The sequence below is a fragment of the Corythoichthys intestinalis genome, chromosome 5 (assembly GCF_030265065.1).
Source record: "Corythoichthys intestinalis isolate RoL2023-P3 chromosome 5, ASM3026506v1, whole genome shotgun sequence".
NCBI classification, from domain to species: Eukaryota; Metazoa; Chordata; class Actinopteri; order Syngnathiformes; family Syngnathidae; genus Corythoichthys; species Corythoichthys intestinalis.
The window spans coordinates 32066874-32092014 of record NC_080399.1 but is presented as its reverse complement, the minus strand read 5'-3'; the positions used below and the strand labels follow the sequence as shown (position 1 = coordinate 32092014).

The following is a 25141-nucleotide window of genomic DNA, read 5'->3' as shown; positions in this document are numbered from 1 at the left end:
TAGATTGTTGCTGAAACATGATTAAAAATGCTATAGCTAATCAATAGCATTGATAGTTACAGTGTTATGACAATTTAATAAAAGTTTCAAATTTGAATCAGCACATGCAGACAATAGAGCAACACATACAGATACAACGGTTATGGCAAAATTAAAACATTTCGGGGGGGTGGGTATGCACGCACCAAAGCAAACAAAAATCACTGCACACTAAATAGAACATAAATATTGTAAATCCATGCACTTCTGGGCAAGACCAAAGGATATGCACTTGCATACACCGTACCTTTAAAAAGTGCCATTGCATATCACGACTTTTCAAACTTGAATGGTTACGTCTTAGTTGAACATCTTTGCATAACTTGTACCTTTCCTGTTTGTACTTGGCTCATGTCGCATAAACGTACCCCCAAGGCAAAGATCGACAACAATGTGAAACAACTTCCCATGAGCCGCCATCTATTTGTGGATTGCGCAGTAGTGGCTCATTAAAGTGAGCCGGCAGTTAATAAATGACTCCGCCATTTTCCCCCTTTGTGCACATTTTTGTTCATGAGGCAGAAAATGTTGGGTGCTGTATCTGCACAGGCAGAGTTTGTGTTGCACTTATACATTGGTACTTGCTGTTTAGACTGAGACGTACATTCACAAACAAACATGCAGGTCTCTAAAGTATATACATGTCATTCATGGAAAGAGGTAACAGTTTTTTACTACACATACCGATTCCATTTAGGCAAGTGTGTTGCATCAAGATGAAATTGTCGGCACAGGATAACTAGGGTGACATATAAACCAGTGATTGATGAGCTGTGGATAAAAAGTTCTTATTGGAGAGCAAAAATGCAGACGGGACACAAACATGAGAGTTGCCGAAATAAATTTCACATCATTTAAAAGTGTTGAGTTGATATTGTTTGCACAAGTGAGCTAACAATAACATTGCACTTATATTAGTCAGATAATCAAACAATACAATTACCAATGTGTGTGAAGTTATCTCAGAATTTGAATGCGAATTCTGTCACATTTGTCTCACTGGCGCTCAGCATCTCATTACCGAAGGTGCGAAGGGAAAAAGTGAGAACAAACAGCACCTTTGTTAGTGTTTACGTGCTATCGTAATGAGAAAGCTGTAAATAAAAATGCTTGTCCAATGCTAACCAGAGGTGGGTAGAGTAGCCAAAAATGTGACTCAAGTAAAAGTAGTGTTCCTTCAAAATAATATTACTTAAGCAAGAGTAAAAGTAGTCATCCAAAAAATGTACTCAAGTACAAGTAAAAAAGTATTTGGTGAAAAGAATACTTAAGTAATGAGTAACATCGAGAGTATTTTTTTTTTAAACAATGGTATTAAAAAAAAAAAAAATCTAAATTAAGTTATCTATATGAACTGCTATTATTATATTGTACCTATTACATAACTGCATTAAGCAAAGCATGGGAAAAAAAAAAGATTCCGGCGAGAGAAAAAGAATCTGCAGAACTGAAACATAATTCGTCCAAAGAGCATGAGTGCCCTCTAGTGGAGAAAATAGTTCCTAGTTTAAATAGTTGAATTTTGAATAGTTCCTTCATAGTTCTGATTATGAAATTAAAAGGATCATATCCAGTCAATCACTGCCAAATAAAAATGGGAGAGAGGTTATTTGCGCTTAGGTCATGTTGAGGCCAGTGCTCTATGTCAAATACTTAATTTTTTGTGGTGCTTTAAAGACGCCACATGATTGAACAGGCTGGCTTGATCATAAAATGGCAGGCTTGAGTCTAATTGGTATCATGGAGTTATGTGATTATTGTTGCAACGTCTCTTTGGTGGAATTGTAGACGCTGAAAAAAAAAAAAAGTAAAATCTAATACGTATAATAAATAGGAAAAATGTAATGAACCAATGACTTTGTGTGGCCCAAAGTAGCGGAGTAAGAGAAGCGTTTCTTCTTTACAAATCTACTGAAGTAAAAGTAAAAAAGGAAAAAGTATTGCTTAGTAAAACTACTCTTAGAAGTAGGAGTGGGAACACCTCTTGTGGGTACCTCACGATACGATACGATACGATACGATACGATACGATACGATACGAAGCTCACGGTAACGATGATCTGACGATACGGCGATACAACGATTGGTCCTGACATTGGTCAGGAAATCATTCTAGAATATTCTACAAAAAAACTAATAAACAGAAAAACAACCTTCTGCTGTGAATTGGAATGAGTTTATCACTAGTAGACGTCCAATCCATTTGAAATCAAACGGATTGAACGTCTATGGCCGCCAGTTGCAGCCATTGCCAGGCAATGAGGTAATTTTTGGCCATCTAAGGTCATTTACCTGTTGATTTTCAGTTACTTCCTGTTGATTTTGGGGTATTTTATAGGTCACTTCCTGTTTATTTGAGTTACAGAACAGGAAGTGACCTGGGATTCACTCATATGAATAGGCAGTGACTCAAATTCAACAGGAAATGACCTGCAGGTGCCCTAAAATGAACAGCAAGTGACCTCTAAATGCCCTGAAAATTGGGCGGAATGACTGTGAATGCTGTGGTTTCGAATGAACGAACGTTCCCAGTCTAAATGGATTGGGCGTCGAGCACCGTTAATGCAGCCTTAGAGTTAACAGACACTACCCAGATAGTGGACCGACATTGAAAAGATGTTGGATCAACATTCCGCTGCTGAATCAACGTCACTTTTGCACCCTCAATCAATGTTGTTTCAACGTTAAAACCCTTACAAAACCTAAACGTCATTTCGATTATTAATAATATTGGAACAACGCTGAATCAATGTTATGTTTTCGACCAAAACGCCCGCTCATCCATAATTCAATGACTTTTCAATCATATCTCCCGGTCAATCATAAATCAACTATTTGTCAACATTAGTTCATAAACTATAAAACAATGTTAACCCAACCATCGCCTGACTTACTATAGAACAACGTTGTTTCAACGTCATTTGACGTCGAAAATTTCTATGTCAACCATACTGATGATTTTGGTGGAAAATCAACGTTTGTTCAATGTCGGTGTACTATCTGGGTATTATGGTAGAAGATTTTGGTAGCAACTTGTTGGTTCTTTTTTATTTTATTTTTTTTTAGACATTGACACCTTTTTAAAACAACATCTCAATTCTTGGCAGGAGCATATCGATAACCTTTTGGGATACAAAGTATCACCATATATCACCATTTCAATATTTTGCCACACCCCTACTTAGAAGTACATTTCTCAAAAAGTTACTCAAGTAAATGTAACGGAGTAAACGTAACGTGTTACTCTGATGCTAACACACTAAAGTGGCCCCATTATTTTGTCGGTGCAACTACTTCACAGGCATTTTGCCGTTGCCGAAAATCTCCTTCTGGATGTGCTTTACAATTTGGTACACATACATGTTAAAAAGAGTCAACATTAAACACATCAGTGGTTCAAGCTGCATCAGTTGACTGAGCCCAACTTGAGCAGATTTGGTTAACAATAATCCAGTTTGCTTAATGTGATTAAAAAGATTCTTTGGGCCTACATTCAGTCATGGTTCATGATTCCATTCACATGGCATGGGAATGACTTCACATGACCGTCTCCTCGCGCTATCAAGGTAACGAGCGCATGCTGAAAAAATGCAATTTGGGCTGATGTTGGAGCGTGCGAGCGTACATCATTGTCACTTACAACCAACCTACTATGGTGGCATCCATCTGTCCTCATATAGTGGACGCATTCCAGACAAACCCAAATAGAGACAGACCATACAAAATATATAGACATATATCTTTTTACCGCCCCCGAGGAGGATTTAAGTTCATTATTGAGTTGAAAAACAGAGGTCGAGAGAGTGGACATGGAAATTGGTGAGTGGAGAAGTGAAACGGAGAACGGAGGAAGTTGTCAGTAAAAATTCTGACAGCAGATCAGAGAGCTCCTCCAGCTGGAACTTGTGCACACGGGCCCGCCGAAGCAGAACCTGGTGCTCCGTTGGGATGATGAGCTCAACACAAGCAGCACCTTTTTTCCCACATGCCACACAATACAGTATGGACTTTAGTGTGGAGTAAGATAGCAGAGAAGGATCATGTTTCAGTGCCATTGATAGTGAAAGACGTCCAATCCATTTCAACTGGGAGAGTTAGCGGTGACTTCTCAAATGTTCTTCTGGTTGAATGGAAATCATTCTTATTGATACTCAGCATTTTGTAGAAAATTGTAACTCTTCGACCCAATTACTGCATTTTAGTTCAAATTGTAGTTGTGATGAAGCATCCTGTTTAAGGGGCAACCTCCGATGTTGGGAAAAAAAGAGCAATTCCCATTCATTTCAATTCAAACGTTCAATTTTACTATCAAAATAAACTTGTTTAAAACCTGGTATAAAGTTTGAATTTGGTCTGTATGGCGATATCATTGCTTCATGGCAATTGTATAGGGTGTGAAATTGTTGTACTATAATTGTTAAATTGTTCTTTAATAATTATAATTTAAAAAAAAAAAAATTAAAAAAAAGTAAACTGTAGTAAAATTTAGCATATGCAAATATACACTCACCGGCCACTTTATTAGGTACACCATGCTAGTAACGGGTTGGACCCCCTTTTTGCCTTCAGAACTGCCTCAATTCTTCGTGGCATAGATTAAACAAGGTGCTGGAAGCATTCCTCAGAGAGTTTGGTCCATATTGACAAGATGGCATCACACAGTCGGCTGCACATCCATGATGCGAATCTCCCGTTCCACCACATCCCAAAGATGCTCTATTGTATTGAGATCTGGTGACTGTGGAGGCCATTTGAGTACAGTGAACTCATTGTCATGTTCAAGAAACCAGTCTGAGATGATTCCAGCTTTATGACATGGCGCATTATCCTCCTGAAAGTAGCCATCAGAAGTTGGGTACATTGTGGTCATAAAGGGATGGACATGGTCAGCAACAATACTCAGGTAGGCTGTGGCGTTCCAACGATGCGCAATTGGTACCAAGGGGCACAAAGAGTGCCAAGAAAATATTCCCCACACCATTACACCACCACCAAGAGCCTGAACCGTTGATACAAGGCAGGATGGATCGATGTTTTCATGTTGTTGACGCCAAATTCTGACCCTACCATCCGAATGTCGCAGCAGAAATCAAGACTCATCAGACCAGGCAACGTTTTTCCAATCTTCTATTGTCCAATTTCGATGAGCTTGTGCAAATTGTAGCCTCAGTTTCCTGTTCTTAGCTGAAAGGAGTGCCACCCGGCATGGTCTTCTGCTGCTGTAGGCCATCTGCCTCAAAGTTCGATGTACTGTGCGTTCAGAGATGCTCTTCTGCCTACCTTGGTTGTAACGGATGGTTATTTGAGTCACTGTTGCCTTTCTATCAGCTTGAACCAGTCTGGCCATTCTCCTCTGACCTCTGGCATCAACAAGGCATTTCCGCCCACAGAACTGCCGCTCACTGGATATTTTTTCTTTTTCGGACCATTCTCTGTAAACCCTAGAGAAAATCCCAGTAGATCAGCAGTTTCTGAAATACTCAGACCAGCCCTTCTGGCACCAATAAACATGCCACGTTCAAAGTCACTCAAATCACCTTTCTTCCCCATACTTATGCTCGGTTTGAACTGCAGGAGATTGTCTCAAACCATGTCTACATGCCAAAATGCACTGAGTTGCCGCCATGTGATTGGCTGATTAGAAATTAAGTGTTAGCGAGCAGTTGGACAGGTGTACCTAATAAAGTGGCCGGTGAGTGTAGTTTGCTGTTCAGTTAACTATACAAACAACTCTTCAAAGAGTGATTGGATTTTGGACAGGGAGTCTTTGGGTCATTTTTGCATTGACAAAGGCCGCAAATATCATTGAACGGAGTAGCTTGGCCTCACCACACTAAATTATCCTTATTGTGTTTATGGAGTGTCATTGTAGATTGCAAAAATGCTAACCTTTTGTGACTACAAATCGTAGATCTTAATGAGTAACATGCAAAAATTGTTGGTACATATTAGTTATTGTCATCAGATGACCCGCGATTGCTCACAATGGGATGCTTGTTTATTCTGAACTTTTTTGAACATGAACGTGAGTCTTCGGATGTCTTGCTTTGCCTTCAAATATCCAGAGGTGTATAGTAATGCGTTACATGTACTCCGTTACATTTACTTGAGTAACTTTTTGAGAAAAATGTACTTTGAACCTTTAAATACCTGCAACATGAAGCAATTATCAGAGAATCCCAAAATTTGAAAAATAAGGTCCGAATGAAACCTTTTCTTCAAATTTGTAAAAAGAAAAGTCAAAATGAATATGTGTAATAAGCGCGCTGATATCTATAACCCTTGCTAAATCCTGTTTGTTTTTCTCATGGAACCTGCAGATGCATGTGTTGACTTACATCCATCATTTTTTTTCCAAAAAGAATTGTCAAAATTCTGAATTAGTCTCAAAATCATGAAATTTTAGGTGTATCAAATGTGGTACATTTGGCAATAAAGGGCTAAGAGTAGTTTTACTAGGTAATACTTTTTCCTTTTGCTTGAGTAGATTTGTGAAAAAAGTGCTAATCTTACTCCGTTACTTTGGGCTACACAACAGTTGTTACATTTTTCCTCTTTATTCTACATATTACATTTATTATTTTTTTCGCCAGCCATGACAAGAGTAGCTTGACCAGTTTCACCAATGAGAGTTGTAACAATTATCACATGACTCCATTATACCAATCAGACGCAGGCTTGCCGTTCTATAATACGCCAGCCTGTTCAATCACTTTGTATCTTTAAAGCACCGTAAAAAATGAAGTATTTGACATAGAGCGCTGCCCTCAACATGAGTCGAAAGCGTGGGTTTTGACCACTGTCCCAGTTTTATTTGGCACAGATTGGCCACAGAAAATCGGAGATCTTATCCCTTTAATTTCATAATAGTAAGTACGAAATAACTATTCACTAGGAACTATTTTCTTCACAAGAGGGCACACATGCTCTTTGGACAAATAACATTTCTGTAATTTTTTTTCTCTCACCAGAATTAAATGATTTTTTCCCCCTTTGGTTTAATGTGGTTTTGTAATGTGTTATCGTACAGTATCGTTATAACAACAGTTCATATAGATAGCTTTATGCTTAGGGGGGAAAAATGTAAGCAGTTACTCACAATGTTACTCATTACTTGAGTATTCTTTTCATCAAATATTTTTTTACTGTACTTGAGTACATTTTTTGGATAACTACTTTTACCTTTACTTGAGTAATATTATTTTGAAATAATGCTACTCGAGTAAAATTTTGACTACTCTACCCACCTCTGCAAATATCCCATATAGACCCTACTCACGTGACGTCACAGCCACGCCCCCGCGCCATGTTGTCCGTCTACTCGTGATTTTAATGCATTAGCGCTTCGTAAATTCCTCCTATTATGGCGTGTTTTTCTGCTCGTTAACATTAATAATCAAAATGGCGAAGTCGTGTGTGGCGGTCGGTTGCAAAAACAGAGAAGATAGATAGAGAGACTTGAAGTTTTACCGTATTCCGAGAGACCCGGAGAGGAGAGCGAGATGGACTGCTGCAATTCGACGAGGAAACTGGGCTCCAAACGACTACCACAGATTATGTAGTAGTCATTTTATATCTGGTAAGATGCATTTAATATATATTAGAGGGTTTTGGGCTGACAACCACAATTAAGATCATTGCTAGGCTAATCGCCGACAACATACACTCAGACGTTGTGAATGAACTACCTGAAAATATATAATTATAAGGGGATAATAAGACAGTTGTCATACAATTAATTTACAATTTCACTATTGATGTCAAAAGCCAAAAAATAAATTCAACTAGGGACAATCTGGAGTAGTGCTATTGCACTTCATATTTATTACATATTATATATGTATGTAGTGAGAGTGCTATCGTTAAACCATATAAACATTAAAAGCCCTAGCTCTATTGACAAATGACATGAAATACATTAGACTTGACAGTGGATTTTGGCAAGAACAAAAGATTTTGAATTGAAAATTTCGTAACTCACCTTCCCGAGCACAAGATAGATTCCTGCCGAATTTTCGTGGACGAGGACCTGTTTCACCCAACCAGCAACGAAGTATTTATAAGTCTCCAAGCTCTTAAAGTTTTTCAAACTTTCGTGAGAATAGGCTGATTTTGTGTGGACAAGATAGTTGTAAATATCAGGGTAGCAGATGTCAGGCAAAGACGGCGAAGACAGCGGGCCGAAAAACATCGATTTAGGCATCAAATATGGATCTGGCGAATGGATAAACTGAAGCTTTTCCACATAACACCTTTTATGCAACGCATCCAATGAGTTTACAGCGTCAGATAACACCGGGGCTTCCATGAATTGCTCTATAACTTGCACGACTAATTGAAAACAATAGAATAGGTCTAAAAAGTACGGACAATATGGCGGCCGGATACAGCGACACGTCATTTTGTGACGTAGGTGAGAAGGGTCTATATGGGCTGCACAAACTTGGAAGGAAAACATGGCGTCTGTCATGGTTGGTTGTGCAGTCCTTTTTAACAGTCGATGATCATGTCCTATAGAGCCTACCCACCGGCGTCATAAAACCACGTGCTCGCTGTATGGTTCCGCCCACTTGTCCGTCATTTTGTCTCTGTATTAGCATTGGTTTCAATTGATCGAGGAATTTAAAATGCATTTCATGGAAGACCCGGTGCTTTCTGATGCCGTAAACTCACTGGATGTGTTGCATAAAAGGCGTTATGTGGAAAAGCTTCGTTCTATACAGTCGCCAGATCCATATTTGATGCCTAAATCGATGATTTTTGACTGGCTGCCTTCACCGTCTCTGCCTGACCCTGATATTTACAACTATCTTGTCCACACAAAATCAGCCTATTCTCACGAAAGTTTGAAAAACTTTAAGAGCTTGGAGGCTTATAAATGCTATGTTGCTGGTTGGGTGAAACAGGTCCTCGTACACGAAAATTCGGCAGGAATCTTGTGCTCGGAAGGTGAGTTACGAAATTTTCAATTCAAAATCTTTTGTTCTTGCTAACATCCACTGTCAAGTCTAATGTATTTCATGTCATTTGTCAATGGAGCTAGGGCTTTTAATGTTTATATGGTTTAGCGATAGCACTCACTACATACATACGTGTATGTTGTCGGCGATTAGCCTAGTAATGATCTTAATTGTGGTTGTCAGCCCAAAACCCTCTAAATATATATTAAATGCATCTTACCAGATATAAAATGACTACTACATAATCTGTGGTAATTGTTTGGAGCCCAGTTTTCTCGTCGAATTGCAGCAGCCCATCTCGCTCTCTCCTCTCCGTGTCTCTCGGAATCCGGTAGAACTTCAAGTCTCTCCGTCTATCTTCTCTGTTATTGCAACCGACCGCCACACACGCCTTCACCATTTTGATTATTAATGTTAACGAGCAGAAAAACACGTCGTAAATAGGAGGAATGTACGTAGCCGTAACAGGTCAACACGATGTGTTGCCGGACAAGTGGGCGGCACCAGTCAGGAGAGCAGAGTTGTGACGTCACGTGGGTAGGGTCTATACCAACACAATGGCACAGATGGGTTAAAAATGTGAAAGTTAGAATCGAGAAGCCCGTCCAAATCAACAGATGAAAGCACACACATAAAAGAGGCTAAGCTTCTTATTTTTATTTCAAATGAGGATGGAAATTGACTTCCTTATTAAATCTAATTATTAACCGGTGCCCTCCAAAAGTCTTGTGAAATCGCCTCCAGCGAGCGGCCCATTATCATAAACAGCACCAGTGGCAAGCTTAAAACAAATGGTTTATTTAGTCGGTGTTAATGGGATTAAAGTGTGCTGGATTCAGGAGCAAGCCTTGTATCTTCATTTCCATGTGCACTCTCTCCTTTTTTGTTTGCCTTTCATTCCACTCTTCCGCCTGGCGCTCATCTTGGTGTTATTCGACAGATTGTGTTCAATCTTGAGCCAAAAATCCTAGACAATCATAAATAATAAAGGATTACACCAATCTCACACGAGCTGGTGGCCCGCCAGCATCGACGCACACACAGAGAAATAATTGTTGGCCATCTGCGTGTCCCGCTGCGAGGACAACGCGTAAACAAAGCGCACAGTGTACCTGCTAAAGATCCTTCTCGGCCATTTCTCCTTTCAGCCGCGCGACATGAAAGGCCGTGATGATGCTCAGCCCCGCGGAACGCCGCTCCGGCTCGCTCCGACAGATTCTTTGATTAGGGACGTTTCACCAGCATACACTGACAAGCTGCGCCTGCCGGGGATCAAACAAAGCTGGGGGCAGGGAGACAGGCGTATGGGGTTATCGCGCTATCTCTCAGCAGCCAAACAGAGCCGCAGCCAAATAGAGTGAAGGCAAGAAGGATAATTGACCCGCCAAATGATCACATTTACATGTCACGCACGCAGTTGTCTGGAAGCAAAAGGAAAGCTCACCTCTCTAGGCCCATAAATCCCTCCACTGTGGATTTAGTTGGGATTTACAAGCATTGTGTTACTTACATACTGCCAGAATGGATGAAACAAACGTCCCTGGAGGTTATTAGGCCATTTTGAGGTCATTTTTGGGTGGGATCTATATTAGACGACTTCATCTTTGACCTTTCTGTTTAGTTTCATGTTCGCACATTGTCTGCTATTGACAGCCACAGACGTTCAATCCATTTTGACTGGGAGGCCTGGCAGCAATTATTCGCTGTCAGCCCTCCCAGTTGAAAATAGATTGGACATCTCTCGCTGTTGTTTTGGGTAAACTCATTCACAAAGGAATATCCAGTCAAAAACAAAGTCGCCTTTAAATGTTTTATCGTAGTTTTGATAACAATTTCAGTCTTAAGCCCAGGGGTGAAAGTGGGCCAGAACGGTCAGGAACGCAGTTCTGGTATAAGATTCAGGGCCGGAATGCTGTTCCGGTACACAGTGCTTTGATTCCAAAAATATGACGGCAACTGTAAAAACGCTATGTAAAAAAAATGCGAAGCTGCCACACATGAATTTCATCTCCAAGAAGAAAACAATCAACCAACATCAGATTTACATACACAACGGTTAATAACAAGCATAATAAAGTGCTTGTGTAGCGTAATCCGTTTCCACTGATATTTGTTATTTATTTTATTCCACGGACGGCATGGAGGTTTCACCAGCTCCTGCAGTTATCTGAGTCGGATGATGACAAGTCACGTCGATATGCAAATGCACGTAGCAAAGCAAAACGCCTGGACTCATTTTTCCGTTCAATTGGCTGACATACTGACATGTGATCAGCAGAGATAGTTAGCTCTGATTGGTTCAAAAGTGCATGTTTTTTGGAACAGCAAAAAAAAAAATAAAAAGTTTGTTGAATTGATGTGACAAAAAAGGGCAATGCAACAGAAAATGGATCAAATCTTTAAGAGCAAGTTGAGGAGGCTTATTTATCATATTTAGTTTTATTTGCTCTGATGGGGAGGTTCAGAACATCTTAGCTGTCAATGTGCACTTTGGACATATATTTTTTCATCTATGTTAGGCTACTTATTCATTTCCTTATGATTTAAAAAGTCAATCTTTGCGCGGGCTTTAAAATATATTCCATTTCACTCTGCATAATATAAGTCATTTGCACTTATTTATCTGAATGTATGTTACTTATATCTTTATTATTGAAAAAAAAGGAAGGCACAAGTAAATATTTACGTTAACTTCATTTTAATATACAATATCCTATGTTCGTAAGTAGTTAAAATTGAGATTTGGCATTTAGTATGTGAGGAAATGAGGGAAAATAAAAATTAGGAGATGGAGGTTGGGGTTATTGCTGTTTTTGTTTTATTTTGCAAATCATTAAAAAAATACAATTTTGAATGAAAATCAGTTTTTGTATGTGTTATAGAAATAACTGTGCTTTTAGGAGGTTTGACCCCCCCCCCCCCCCCCAAATGAAAATAAATACATAAACAAAATTTATGGTTCCGTGGCGATCTTCACGTCTGGGAGTTCCGGCAAGAAATTCTAGCCATTTTCACCCCTGCTTAAGCCCCTTTCGGACTTATATCCCGGTAAATTCCCGTGTAAGGTGACGCGGGATATACTTGTGTCATGCCTTTCAGACATGGGAAAATGTTGGACACTTTCAGACTTGTCCCGTGTTGGCGATTCGACTCTCTCTGTGTGGGAAGGACTGGATTTTATAACCCGGACGTTCCGTCATTTTTGGTCGGCATCGGCAACAAAATAAACCATACATTTCTAAAGAGGAATGATGGACTCTCTTTCTCGGCTCTAAGATCCAATAGCGATATGTTTCCAGTTTGATTTTGCTATTTCCAGTTTGTCATGTTGATAATTGCGATGTTTGTTTACCGCTTTTCGTCTTACTGCGGAGAAAGAGGAAATGACGATTGGCCGTCATGGTATTTATGTTATCAGCCTTCGCTCTGTGACCCGGGAATTCAACGGCTGCTTTCGCACATGCCACGTCCTGGGTAAGTACGGCCATTATATTAGGATGCGACCCAATTAATGTCCGTGTCATGTCAGTGTCAGTCGACCCGGGATATTGCTTTCAGACATAAGTGCTACCCATTTGAATCCCGGGATTTAATCAGAGTTCAGCGTATGTCTGAAAGGGGCTTTAGACACAGATTTGGTTTGTGGGTTGCAAGAATTCAGTGAATCCCGCATACACTTAGATGAGTCGTCAAAATCTTCCAGTGTAACCTATTCCAAGGGTATAAATATAATTAATAGTTCCAAGAATGTGTTTTATGGCCCCCGAAGTTTAGAAGAAGAGGGCAAACAAAGATAAGACTTCATGTGAAGTAACTCTCACTATTGCAAGGACCTGAAACAGGCAAATGATAGGAAGACGAGCATTACAGGATCAGAAACTAAATGTAAATCAATTATAATTTTTCAACACACCATTATTAGCCCTGAAATACGTTTTCGCTGCGATTCCTTCCAGTTCGAATGCATTACAGTTTGCACACATCATAGAGCAACTATATTTATCCACTTCTCCACAGCGAGGGTGAATAATGGCATCGCAGCCTCAATTCTATCCATCCTAACTAGAAGAATCTCATTATGTTTGAGATTCAAATAAATGGAGACAAATCGTACGCGGGGTGCCGGAACGGGAGACAAAGGACAGGACGGAGGACTAATGAGATGTGTTTATGTGCAGCGTAGATTGACCTGCTGACTAAATAAGTTACAGTCAGGTGGAGCTTCTGCTGGTACCTATTAACTCACTGTCATTAGTAAACACAGGCAGCCTGATAAAACAGCAACTCAGCAGCACAAACGCTAATGGACCAGGAATGATTATAGTATTATAGTGTCACTGTTCACAAATACTGTACGATACACAACCTACCAAGATTCAATACAAGACAATATTAAATATCTTGCTTGATATCTTACCGTCACTGTTCTACCTCAGCCACAAACATAGTGCAAGATTCATCCAACTTATGAGAGATTTTTGAAGAAATGGGATAAATAATTTGAAATGAAATTACACAAAATATTGGCTCTTTTAAATTATGAAACCAATTCATCTAAAATGTTGGCTAAGTTACATAGTCAACTGGGATATGCTCCAGTACCCCCAAAACCCTCAACCAGGGTAAGTGGCACGGCTAATGATTGGATGAACGTTTAAATGCAGTCAATGTTGAAGTTATGGTCAGTATTTGGAATGCAGGTAGTCGCCGGGTTACGAAGTAGTTCCATTCCTATGCTGGCGACGTAATCCGAATTTTCACGTAAATCAGACCTCTAAATCTCACAATAACAAGTCAAAAACATTTATTATACGTCATTGTACTGTCCTCACCAAGACTTTGTAGCTAAGTCCAGCTAGACAGCGAACTAAGCTCCGAAATTACGATGTCAGACGTCCGAATGGTGTACTGACTTTATTCAGCTGCTCATGAAATCAACACTTGCAGAATGAAACTAAAATAAAAATTAAATTAAATCAGTTTCGTCTTCAATAACAGCAATTCAAATTTGTGTTTAAAACTATCTACTGATACAGGAATAACAATCCACACAAACGATAAGCATGTATCAGTTAGCATCCGCACATCATCAAAAACAATCACATAAACCCGCCCCAAGTATTCAACCACAATTGAAAACACAGAATAAACAGTATAAAAGGTGTTATATACAGGCGTCGCCTCTGTGAATGCTTCACAAACAACAAATGTGCACACAGACTTGTAGCTGTAAACTATCCCCTCACGCTCTCACTCGTCTTTCGCCCACTTCTTCGTGTGTACATGCACTCTTAAGGCTGATTTATGGTTCTGCAGCGGACGTACACTGTCACGGCAGACCCGTTTTACGACCCTATGCCGTAGCCTGACGTGCACCTCCACAAAATCTCGACTACGCGTCACGTCAACACATGGTGACGTGGCACAAACGGACTGTGATTGGTCTGCTCAGACTGTTGTTTCCTGTTCAGCGCAAAATCGCTGTCATTTACGAACATTCTTGCACTACACTCAAAAATGGACCAAGCCGGCGAGAGGATCATCAAAGAGGTCTGCAAGTACGACCACTTGTACAATGTTTCGTCAAGGCATTATAAAGATTGCCAAATGGCAAGCAATTTGTGGAAGGAGATTGCTGAATATACGGGGCTGGAGGTCAGCAAATGGATAAAAAAAATGGAAGAACATCCGAGACAAGTATGTGTGTGTTCAGAGGCGAATGGCCACACGAAGCGCTCAGCCGGCCAGCTTTTTATCACTTTATGCCGTATTTTTGGCTCGTACACTTTATCATTTATTTGTACATAGGTTTGCTGTGAGTCTGTGACTTATTTACATTTACACTTCAATTATATGAAGAATAAAGCACAGGTTTGGTGTCATAGGAGTTGTTTTGATGTTTAATTTTTAACAACAGTTTACACACCTGATACATCATCACATATCGAGAGTGCCTCGGTGCTTTTATGATAACGTGTTTACTAGAGGTGGGAATCTTTGGGCACCTAACGATTCGATTACGATTACGATTCAGAGACTCCGATTCGATTTTAAATCGATTATTGATTCCCCCCTCCGCCCCATTTTTTTCTTTTTAATGTTTTGTATATTTGTTCCAAAATTGTTCAAAAATCCTCTCAGGCTAAATAAACCAAACTACTATTTTAGTATCAAGTTACCGGTTAAAAACAGCAAATAAAATAATTAAGTCCCCATTCTGTATCAGCAGCTTTAAACTACATGCAATTAATTTAATGTTGTGAATCAACCGTTTAAGTTGTTAAAATTGTGCCCATTATTCCATAATTTCCCTCAAACCTGTTTCATCATTTAAAGATAGATTCAAGTCAAGATTTTGCCGATTTAGGGGTATTTTAGATAAAAAGTAATTAGGTTCTCTACAACACAGCCTTCTAGAGAAGTCTACTGCTTTAAGATGGCGCCTGTTTTCTAGCGCGGGAAAGTCTGTCATTTCACATCTAGTCTAGATATATGTGATATCTACCATAGCCGTATGTTGCTGTATGTTTGTAGCAACTAGCAACTGGGCGCTGTTTGTAGCGGCTGACGGCCGCAGTCAGGTATTATTGTTTTTTTTTACCTAGCGGCATTAGCTGCACATGATATTTACTCTCGGTCCGTTCCTCATTGCGTCCCAAAGACCGCGCTGACTGCGTTTTATTTCCGCTTTACCTGGTATAATTCAATAATCGGAATTTAGATGTTTGTGAATCGTTCTCGAATCTTCCACGGCCGAATCGCGAATAATCTAAGAATCGGAAATTTTGCACGCCTCTAGTGTTTACCACCATGGCTTCCAATGCAGTTTGGAAAGTTCAATAGCCGCCAGAAATTTGCTATGGCTTCCCACTGGCTGGTTGTAGGACATGGCAAAAATCGGGCTGGAGGGCTGTCCACAATGCTTTGCAGACCTCAGACAAAACGCTGGAAACATCGCTCGATGCCAGTTTGAAGCTAGCTGGCTTCCACCCGAGGATAGAATTCGTAATGTGACTGCCAGTCCCTGTGCGACATCAACAGTCAGACAGACCACCTCCGCAACCGTTTTCTGCATCGCCAGCACCTCAACATTTGTATGATCAACATTCGTTGTTCAATGTTAATGAGCTGAAGATCCACATTCAAGCGTTCCATCTCTGTTGTCATTGTTGTCTAACCGTAATGAAACTCTAGGAATTCAACAAGAGTCCCCCAAAAGTGCACAAACACAATGCAACACTCCTCTAGTGGCTCGGTGGTGAATTACAGAGCAAAGCGTTCTCTTGACGCAGAACTTCGAATGGTCATTCATGACGGAGGGTCTACATCGTCGCTACTCCGTCACCGCAACTTAGAGGCATAAATTAGGCTTTACTCGCATGTGAAAGTAGTACCTGCTCTGCACTTCCAGCAGCAAAATAAAAGCATGCATCACAAAACAAAAGTAAACATTATTTTGGTAACACTTTACAATAAGGGTCCCTTAATTAACATTAGTTAATGCATTTTTAAACAATAACTCATGTTTAAGTAACATGACAATAATTCATTTAATCCCTTATCTAACATTTACTAATATATTAATTAACATGAGTTAATGCATTAAGGTAATGCATTAGTCAATGCATTTTAAGACAATACCTAATGTTTAAGTAACAGTAAAATAATTCCATAATCCCTTATTTAACATTTAGTAATATATTAATTAACATTGGTTCATGCATTACTTAATGCATAACCAACAGTACCTAATAGTTTGGTTAAAAAAAAAAAAAAAAAAATATATATATATATATATATATATATATATATATTAGGGCTGTCAAACGATTAAAATTTTTAATCGAGTTAATTACAGCTTAAAAATTAATTATTCGTAATTAATCGCAATTCAAACCATCTATAAAATATGCCATATTTTTCTGTAAATTATATATATATTCTGTAAAATAGTTTGTTGGAATGTAAAGATAAGACACAAGATGGATGTATACATTCAACATACTACCGTATGGACTGTAGTGGGCATTTCACTCTACTGTCATTTAAATCTGTCTATGCTGTCCTCACTCCGAAGCGTCTACTTTTTCCAAAGCTAGACAGCTAGTGAACGACGCCTTAATAATCAGACTTCTTCCTTTTTCATCTGATTTATTAATAAAATGGCCTCAAACCACTGTCCTCTTTACCCCGAAGTGAAACTACAAAAAAAAGTACACAAGCATTGCATTAGCAACAACGTTAGCTTAGCACGCTATACAGGTTCACTAAACATAAACAAAAACCGTCTCATACAAAAAATATAACATTTCGCTTACTAACATAATATGTACATTCTTTACAACAACCATACTTACGGACAAATCTTGTCCAAGGATCATATAAGCACAACATTACAACGTAGGCGTCAGCCCGAGATGTCGTGCAGCCATACTGAACTGGCAAGAAAGCAATAAACCATGTCGCAAAGCGACCACAAGAGTTCGCTGTTAGACAGCATAAAAAACCTTGCTGTAAAACTTACCAAAAGGCAGAATACTGTCTGAGCAGGACATGTGCGTGAATTGCGTCAAATATTTTAACGTGATTAATTAAAAAAATTAATTACCGCGCATTAACGCGATAATTTTGACAGCCCTAATATATATAGGCCTATATGGGGTTAGAGTTTGTTTACTTAAGCATTTATAATTTCTTAGTGAAGGGACACATGTGCTACACTTTACAAAAAGGGTCCAAAAAGCATTCAGTAATGGTTAATAAAGGTTAAGTGATACTTATGAGGTACGTTTATGTGAAATAATACCATACTTAAGGTTAGGTTATAATATATAATATACGTATCTTATACATTACTTAACATTAATTCACATATACATTACTGAATTAATAAATAGTTATTAATTTATACTGGTACTAGTAAGTGATTATGTTATTTTAAAATGAGAAACATTGCTCTGTGAGTCCTTGGGTGCTGCTAACCTAACCTTAAGTATGGTATTATTTCACATGAACGTACCTCATAAGTATTACTTAACCTTAATTAACCATTCAGGGTTTCCCCTAGGATTTTTTGAAGCTGTGGTGGTGGTGGACTGCGTCGGAGTCGGACAACCCCATCATGTTGTGCCGCGGCGAATTTGTTTCGTATCATGACAAATATGAATTTTTTAAATTGTTTTTTAATTTTATTATTTATTTTTTTCAAGAACCATAACAAAGATCTATTTGCAAAGTTTGCATCCTGCCTGGGAACACTTGATTTTCCTGGACTTAAAAAAAAAAAAAAAAAAAAAAAAAAAAAAAGGGGGGGGGGGGGGGGTCGGCAATAGGTGATCCATTTATTAGTCAATGTGAGGCATGCTACAAGATGGTCCACCTGTTCCTCAAGTCTGTCTTTACCTACACAGGAATTAGAAAAAAATTAGATCTAGGAAATGAAAACACTCAAGCATCTCAAATGTACATTGTGCAGTTCAGTACAATGTACAGTTGACCAAATGTCTTACTCAGGTCATTGAAGAAAAATCTCACAGTTCACTGTTGAGATGGTAACTGTCAACGCAATGGCGGACGGTTGCTGTCAGCAGCACTCCCCATTCATCAGTCTGTGGTGCCATCATGCTGACCTGGTCCATATTCTGAAACACATTCAATGGATTACCCATTTGGATTTAAATTAAATATGTTAAATTTACATTAGCCAATCCAACTTCAGTTCAAACTGAAGTGTCTTTGTGGGAGTTACTTTTCTGATTGTTAGTACACATTCATATAATGATTTGTTTCAATGAGATTAAAAATACTTCTTTAAATGCCATCTGTTTTTTTTGTTTTTTTTTTCGATAAGCATTATGCCAGGTTATAGAAAATGAACCTTTTTCAATATCACAATTTAAGATAAAATAATACAAATATGATTATTAAAAATGATTGGTGCACGATTCTAAACACTCACCTTGATTTTTGTGGTACAGCCACAGCTTGAACTTTGCCATTTTTGTCCATGTTGGGTCCAGCTAGATTTCCTGTTTGGTTTTTTTGCTTACTTCTCCTACCCTGGACTCTGCGCCATCCTGATCTGCCTCTCTATGTGCTATCTGGTCTCATTCAGTTCTTGAAAACCTTATCTCAACATTAGAATACTACGCTTGCCATAACCATTTGGTTATTTCTAGTCCTCCGAACATGAGAGCCAATACATTCGCAAATGAAGAGCACCTGAGAGCATGAGCCCTCCGGTACGTTCCGAAATATTTAATTAGCCTCGGACGCTCATTAAATATTTCTGAACATGATGGTCTAAATCATCAAACAATAATCGTCACTTTGTTAGCGGACCCTCGTCCTCAGGAACTTTTCTCTTTCCAAAATACTGTACATCAATAACAACGAGTGACGTCAGCGCCGAACAAATGCTATGCTAGGAGTAGGACGCGACCGATTCGTATCAAAAACATGCCATAATGAACTTAAACGTTACGTCAATGTCAGTATATTAAGGTCATTTTCACAGTTTTAAACCAGAAGTACATTCATTAACTTCAAATGCCTTTCTGTGTTTCGTCTCCCGATTTCCATTTCTGCGCCGAGCCGACGTACCAGCCGCAAGCTTTCAATAGAAATGATACGCTTTTCAAAATAAAGCATGTAAAGGAACAATTTGTATTTTACATGCTATTTCAGACGACTTATGGTAAATCGTGTGTACAAATGAGCTTCATATATTCATTTAGAAGTCATGTTAAATTATACTAATTAAAAATTAGAATGGATCTTTAAATCTTAAAAAAATAAAATAAAATAAAAATCGCATTTGCAAGGCGTGGTGGCTTTTATTTTGGTGTGGCGGCCCGCCACGATAAATCCTATGTAGGGGAAACGCTGCCATTACCTAATGTTTTTTGGACCCTTATTGTAAAGTGTAGCACACGTGTCCCTTAACTAAGAAATTATATATGCTTAAGTTAACAAACCCTAACCCTAAACCATAACCCTAAATAGGCCTATATATGTTGCAGTCTGGATAGGGATATCAGAATGAACACTCAAACCACGATGTTTTGCCTTCAATAGCTCAAAGGAGAATTGTATTTAACATAAAATGTCCAAGAAAACAGGAAAAACGTATCAAAAATATATCATTAGCATTCTAAATAATGTGCACTTTCCCAAAGGCTTTTTCATATAGTCAGTTTTACAGACAAAGAAAAAAATCATAAACATGTTAATTTCTCTCAAGCTTCTGTTAGACATGTAATACAAAATTGCAAACTATGTCAAAGAAGATAAATATAAACACGAACAACCAAACAATTGACCTTATCGGCCGTTAATGACGGCCATTTTACCCCTTAACTGGCGAACTAGCTAAGACAATACAGAGAAAAGTGGCATTTTTAACATTCACAGAAAAGTAATACAAATATATATCAAACGAAATATTTACAAATGTATATGTAAATGCTTTGTGCAGTGTTTCATACCTGGATAGGGATATCAGAATGAACACTCAAACCACGATGTTTTGCCTTCAATAGCTCAAAGGAGAATGAGGCAAAGTGGCGAGCTTTCCCTTTTCCTTCATTCAGCAGACACTGCTAGTCGATCGCCGATCATTTTTCTCACTGAGGCTAAACTAGGAGAGCAGGTCTCACATCGTTTCAGTTATTTTAAAAATGATTTCAATGAATGCTAATAATGTTATCCATTTCAAAATCCGTTTTTAACCCCTTCTTCAACACTAACATTTTACCACGTTTTTTTTCATCTGTCTTTTTAATTAACATATATATGAATTTTATCAATCATGGGATATTTCCAATCTATTACATATACTGTACATTTTTAATTTTACAAAACCATTAGTTACTCTCTGGTTATGCATTAACTAATGCATTAACTAATGCTTTAACTCATGTTAATTAATATATTAAAAAATGTTACATAAGCATTCATTCATTCATTCATTTTCCATGCCGCTTTTTCCTCACGAAGGTCGCGGAGGTGCTGGAGCCTATCCCAGCTAACTACGGGCAGTAGGCAGGGTACACTCTGAACTGGTTGACAGCCAATCGCAGGGCACAAGAAGACATACAACCATTCACGCACACACTCATACCTACGGACAATTTAGAGCAGGGGTGTCCAAACTTTTTGCAAAAGGGTCCAGATTTGGCGTGGTAAAAATGTGTGGGGCCGAACTTGGCTGATGTCCTTTATGTAGAACAATATATTCAAGCAAAATTTAGGAAGCCATTCAGTGTGTCACATGTGCTTTATTATTTTTTTAATGAATAATTTCAACAATCTCGCAACTAGCCTTTGCGGCGTTCTCTTTCGTCTCTCGGGCTCTTGCAAAATACTACTGCTGTGAAATTAAACTAGCTTCAAGTTGCTTCAATTTCTCATTGCGTATCTTCCCTGTAATCTTGTCGTACATGTCAGCGTGTCTTGTTTCACATTGAAATCTTTAAAAACAGCGACTGTCTCTTTGCAAATGAAGCAAGACACAGTTGTTACGTAGTTTAGTGAAGAAATAGTCCAATTTCCACCTATCCTTGAAGCGTCGGCCGTCACAGTCAACTTTTTTTTTTGTTGATTGTCGCCATTTTAGAAAACTGGAAGCAGAGGGTCACACGGAGTAATGTTGGTTAGCCCTTAAATACCTGCAACATGAAGCGATTATCGGAGCATCCCAAAATTTGAAAAATAAGGTCCTAATGAAACCTTTTTTTCAAATTTGTGAAAAGAAAAGTCAAAATGAATATGTGTAATAAGCGCTCTAATATCTATAACCCATGCTAAATCATGTTTTTTTCTCATGGAAGCTGCAGATGCATGTGTTGACTTGCATCCATCATTTTTTTTTTTTTTCAAAAAGAAAAATGTCAAAATTCTAAATTAGTCTGAAAATCATGAAATTTTAGGTATATCAAATGTGATGCATTTGGCAATAAAGGGTTTAAGTGCTGCTGCCTTTTAGTGGGTAAATGAGGAGCTGCATTTCATGTGTAAGCTACTTCATATGCTGGTTGCAGTACTGCTGACCAATTTATTATGTCTGTGTGCGGGACAGATGTTATTGATTTAATGACAGAGGCTGGGGGGCCGGATGAAACTTGACCACGGGCCGCATTTGGGCCCCGGGCCGGACTTTGGACATGTCTGATTTAGAGTGTTCAACCGTGCATGTTTTTGGGAAACCGGAGAAAACCCACGCAGGTACGGGGAGAACATGCAAACTCCACACAGGAAGGCGGAAGCCCGGGATTGAACCCTTGATCTCAGAACTGTGAGGCAGACGTGCTAACCACTCAGCCACTCTGTTGTGCTCAGCCACCGTGCCGCCTCGTTAGATAAGCAATTATATTAATCATTGTAATGTTACTTAAACATTAGTTATTATCTAAATATGCATGAACTAATGTTAATTAAGGGACCCTTATTGTAAAGTGTTACCTATTTTTTTTTTTTAAACCGACTAAAGACAAAATGGCGGACAAGACTTCGGCATCGTAAAGTCGAAATCATGTAGGTCCGGTACGTCGTTACACTGGGACTACCTGTATCCCATTTACCTTACATTACATTTTTTAAAAAAAACAACAACAAAAAAAGATGAAATATACCGTAAATTGAATAAGTATATAAATATTGTTAAAGGCGTGCTGACTAGACACAGAAGCTGCTTTATAATGATATAAATCAAACCAATAAATGCATGACTGTTTTGATTCATGAATGAGTCCATCATGTGCTAGAGGGCAAAGTCAACAGTATGCATCAAGCAGGAAATATTTGACACCTAAGTGAGCCGAGAGTGCGGTCGGCGCTCTGACATCTGGAAATGTTAAGTCACCGCTGAGCTGTTAAGGCGGGAGAGCGTTTTCTGGATGCCCCGACTGCGGCCGAGCGGGTGCGATGCCATCTTAACCGCGGCTCCGCGCTGGCCTGTAATCCCGCCCGCCACCGAAGCCGCTGCCGTTGGCCGTCCGGGCCTCACTGTTTGTTTACGTGACACACACAAGCGGCCATTAAACATGGCGAGCCTGTCAAAAATAAAAAGAGACTTTTCATGTTTGAGGGCTGCAATTGTGGTTCTTGTGTGATGTTTTTTTCCTCTACGCTGACCCCAGGCTTTCAGGTCGGTGGGTCGCTTAACCCGGAGCTGTGGAGTCGGCCCGGCGGCTGAGCCCTGCGTATTTTTGTGGAGAGTGCCTCATGCGGAGCTACTGCGGTTGCATGCAATGACTGTGGCAGCCACCGCATCATTATAAAGGCTCCTCAGGCAACCGAGCCAAAGATCCTTCATAAAAGTGCACATCATTTTCCCTCATAATGACCCCCTTACCTTTCCTCATATTTCCCAGGCTTAACCACCGGACAACGCCAAGCAGTCAAATAGCTGAGCGCTATTGGAAAATCTCCCCCAGCTTGAATTTTTCAAACAGTTTTCAACAAATTCAAACATCTCAGAACAGGAGTTGGGCCCTCCTGTGACCTGGAAGTAAATTCGGCAAAACAATTTCTCAAATTTGCACAAGGAGCACCAGCCTCATGAGCAGGTCAGTGTCCCATTTCAAGGTTCTTTGTTCACCACCCTTCACTGTAAAAACAACCTGTTAAATTTATGGTATAATACTGGCAGCTGCAGTTGTCAAAAAAAGAAAACAAAACAGTGAAAACCAAAGTATTAACGTAAAAATTATATAGTGTTTAGATTGTTTTGACTGAAGATTATGTTTTGAAAAGTTTTTTTTTTGGAAACATTCATTTGCCCCTGCCAGTCAAAATGGATTAAACGTTTAGTGGAGTCACTGGCAGCCAATGATTTAATTGAGTGCCCTGTGATGATTAAAAAAAATAAAATAAAATCATTATTCATGCATGGGTATTTGTTGGGTCTAAAACTCGTTCTTTAACTTATTTATTTACCCAAGGCAAGCTGACAAAAGGCAGGGCATGAAGTGAGACAGAGTCAGAGAGTTGACATTTTTCAACCTGCAGGTTGGGAGAGTTCCGCGACCAATGCTGTCTCATCCAAGTCTCTCTCCGAGTTCCCCCGCGCTGCTAACTTTTATTGAGGGCTTGTTGATGGGCAGAATACAGTTACAACACTGTTGTCCAACGTGGCGGGCAAGTTCCTTATTCTAGTCATTGATTGAACAGTCACAGTCTTGATTGAATTAACAGTCACACTCTTTAGCAGGCAAGATATATTTGTTTTGAACACACATTTGCACTCAAAGTACTGTAGCTTGGTGGAAAAGTACTGAGACGTTGTGTGATGAATCAACATATGTGTGTGTATCTATTTATCAGCAGAATGTGAGCAATTGCCGGTAAGCACATGATTATGGGCTAAAACTGTATTCTTCATAATAGCTTGGGAGTGCGCGTATAAAAGCTGTGGGAGAGCAAACTGGCATAATACATTTGGCATATAAAAACAAGCTTATCTTACAGTATTTTACTGCAAATTTAACAAATTTATATAGACCTTTTTTTCACTGTTCATCTCACTTCAAACAAGGATTCAATACTCTGACAAAACATTCTGTACAGGAAATTCAAAACAGCAAAAGGAGGCAGTGGAAATTTGCTCTGTAGTTAACTTGCGACAGCCATCAATTAGACCCATGAGTCGGGCGCCTTTGGGCCACAATCGCCCTGTGATGTCATCACTTAAATGTGCCTGAACGACAGCACACACGAGGGAAGCAGGAAAGTCGGCCGGCCCTCTGATAGCAGCAGATCAGTCGGCCGTGGGGCCTCTTATCTCATCTGTGGAAATGCGAGTTGGAGTTGGGCGGATTACATCAACAGAGCCTGCAGGGGACAGAGTCCAGCCACTGTGAGGGGAAAGGAGACCTCACTGACTACCCTCATGTGACAAATAATTCAAGCCCTTCTCTCTACGCACAGGAGCTGTGCTCGTTCCCTAAAGGGAACGGAATTATAACTGCCAACTTCCATGCAGTCCAAATTGCTCAGCGCCCCCCCACAGCATTTGTTTGCAGTGTCCGCAATTGCGCTCGGCGACACTGATAACTGTGGACAGCATCGATCACTTTGCATAAACGTCTATATGGGTTGTGCTCAGCTGTGTAAGGCAATTGTGACCTCCCTGATCCACAGAC

At 39.4% G+C, this 25141-nt stretch overlaps 2 long non-coding RNA genes across 2 annotated transcripts; both read right to left on the bottom strand.

The window, feature by feature from the left end:
- Window positions 1-9650: 9650 nt before the first annotated feature.
- On the bottom strand, window positions 9651-20629 carry LOC130916386 (uncharacterized). Its single transcript, XR_009063268.1, has 3 exons — window positions 20486-20629; window positions 10112-10281; window positions 9651-9966 (listed from the first exon to the last, which is right to left on the bottom strand). It is a non-coding gene; the product is annotated as an uncharacterized LOC130916386 (long non-coding RNA).
- LOC130916387 (uncharacterized) lies at window positions 18309-19776 on the bottom strand. Its single transcript, XR_009063269.1, has 3 exons — window positions 18958-19776; window positions 18509-18640; window positions 18309-18401 (listed from the first exon to the last, which is right to left on the bottom strand). It is a non-coding gene; the product is annotated as an uncharacterized LOC130916387 (long non-coding RNA).
- Window positions 20630-25141: the final 4512 nt, after the last annotated feature.